At 56.7% G+C, this 2,500-nt stretch overlaps 1 pseudogene; it reads right to left on the bottom strand.

The window, feature by feature from the left end:
* Positions 1-2,500, bottom strand: part of LOC118648398 — an 8,293-nt pseudogene that overhangs the window by 2,787 nt on the left and 3,006 nt on the right.

Raw genomic sequence — 2,500 nt, 5'->3', positions numbered from 1 at the left:
GGACAGCACTCCAGTCTTCTTAGCGTTGATGCTAAGTCCATTTCGCATAAAGGCCTCGTGAAGCCGTGTCAAGTTCTCCTGTAGACCTGCCTTGGTAGAGGCCAGGAGCACAATGTCGTCAGCGTAGCCAAGGGCGCTGACGAGCCGACCACCCATCCGGTAACCAACATCCTCCGAGAGAATTCCCAGTGCTCTATCCACGACCAGATTGAACAACAGGGGCGACAGCGGGTCTCCCTGTCTCACGCCACGGCCGACTTTAATGGCCGACACTTCCTTGGTGCCGGACATATGCAATACCGTCCGAGCACCCGAATAGACAGCTCTCACATACTCCCGAAACTCCCTAGGGAGTCCCAGCTCATCGAGAGTTGTGTGTATTGCGGCGTGCGAGACCGTGTCGAATGCCTTCGACAGGTCTACACATGCCAGATGTAAAGTTCTTCGCTGCCTCCGGGCATCCCCGAGCACGGCGGACAGCACTGTGACGTTCTCACAGACACCATCCACCGGCCGAAAACCCCTTTGGCGAGCGTCGAAGATGTCAAGAGCTGCTAATCGTTTCGCAATTATCTTGTGGAAGTGTCTCAATACGACGGATCCTATACTTAGAGGTCGGTACTCCGCGGGTGCAGGCACGGCGGACATACCTCCCTTCTCCAGGAATACCGTTCGTGTTGTGGCGATCGACATGGGAACCTCCCTCGCAAGAAGCAGCAGATTGAACAGAAGCGCACGAAGAACGAAGGGAACAGCGTTCCACATTCTCGGCGTAATCTGATCCAATCCGGGCGCAGTGCCAGTCTTTACAGAGATCCGTCTGATTTCGGCTGTAGTGATCGGATCCCAGAGCAAGGTCCTATCCATCGCATTGACTGGGTCTGCGACGGCGCCCTCGCCGAGGCCTTCGAGATGAATCCCTCTGGCACCCGACGGAAGGCTCTGGCTAGCACTCGCCATCCTGTCCTCGACTCGAAACCGGTTCCGCAAGGCCGTCATATCTCCATCCGCGACACTGGTCGCCTCCATAACGGGACGCCAGTAATCGCAGAATTCAACAGCGGACGGACGCTTGCGTCCCGAGTCACCCTCGAGTATATGTGCGAGGCAGGTTTTCTTGTTCTTCTTGTACAGGGATTGCGTGACCGCAAATTCCCTCTTCCTTTTCTGCTTCTTATTCTCTCTGACGGTCGGATGAGGACCGGGCCGTCTAGTCTTCGCGCGTTGTGGAGGGCGCACTTGAACTGCCGGCGGGAAGATCTTGCCCAGCCATCTCTCAATGGCATGGACGTCGACCGCCCCCGACAGGAGAGCATCTCTCGCCGTGCCTACGAGAGTATCAGCCTCAAAGCCGCGGACCGCTGTACTCTGCTCTATGAGTAATTGTATATGGTCACGCAGCCTCTGAGAACTCTGCCCAGGGGGAGGCTGATGTGCGCTTGGATCGTTCGATCTTTCGTTAATAGCTGTCTCCATGGCCGTTATCGGGACGGACTCAGCTCCTATCATTGCTTCGTCCGTCCGGTCGCCCTCATCGATGTCAGCAGCACTGCCCATCGTGCAACGCTGCCGCATCTCTTGGCAGAAGCCTCTAACCATCTCGCGGTAAGCCTCTTGTCGACGCTTACCCTTGATGGCTTCGAGACTCCTATCAGGGATTCTCTCCTGCAGGTGCTGGTTCATGAAGAGAACATCCCCGGCTAAGGTGGCTGTAGCCTCAGCACGAGCCATGAGACGAACTTCCTCCACAGACCATCTGGCCTTAACACGCTCGACATTGACAGCCCTGTTGGCCACCTCAATGTGGGCTCTTGCTACGTGCAGCCCAAGACCACTCTTGGTCCGGAACTCCTTGGGGCAGTGCCCACAACTGTAAGACTCTTGGCTGCCGTGTTCAGCCTCGGCTCTGTTATGGCTGCCGTGTTCAGCCGTATTTAAGGCTCCATCCGAAGTGGATCGCCTAGAGCCAGATACGACCCCGTCAGGGTCCTCCGCACTGGCAGAGCATTCGCTCTGCACACGCAGACCCCGGGCCATCCGAGAGCCCGGGACATTCAATCTATTATTTTGTTCCATCATAGAATTTACTGCGTGTAGGGGAGCAAACGGATTGACAGCCGAGAGCTCCCCAAGAAGCCTGGTCTTTCTTGGCCCCACAACTCACCATGACCTAGGCACATGGCCCGAAGACCTTCGGGGCGCACTACGCCACGACGCCACTTAGTTACAGGAGCGCAACCTCAAAGAGGCGCGCCACACTGCATCCAGCGGTACCACGAGGAGGTGGACGTCTGACTTGACAAGGAGAGGCTATGTATTCGCTTCACTTGCCCAAGTAACTAATAGCCCTATCCCCAGGCCTAAAGAATCCCATTAAGGGAATCAAAGGCCTAGGAGAGCCCGACTCTCCCGTCGCGTGTTGCTTCCGCAACGCCGAAGCGAAGAGAGCCACAGCTCCCCCCGTCGCGTGTTGCTTTCGCAACGCCGAAACGAAGAGAAC

Source organism: Monomorium pharaonis, unplaced genomic scaffold (assembly GCF_013373865.1).
Source record: "Monomorium pharaonis isolate MP-MQ-018 unplaced genomic scaffold, ASM1337386v2 scaffold_413, whole genome shotgun sequence".
NCBI classification, from domain to species: domain Eukaryota; kingdom Metazoa; phylum Arthropoda; class Insecta; order Hymenoptera; family Formicidae; genus Monomorium; species Monomorium pharaonis.
Note: the sequence above shows the minus strand (reverse complement) of the source record. Positions and strands in the feature narration are given on the sequence as shown.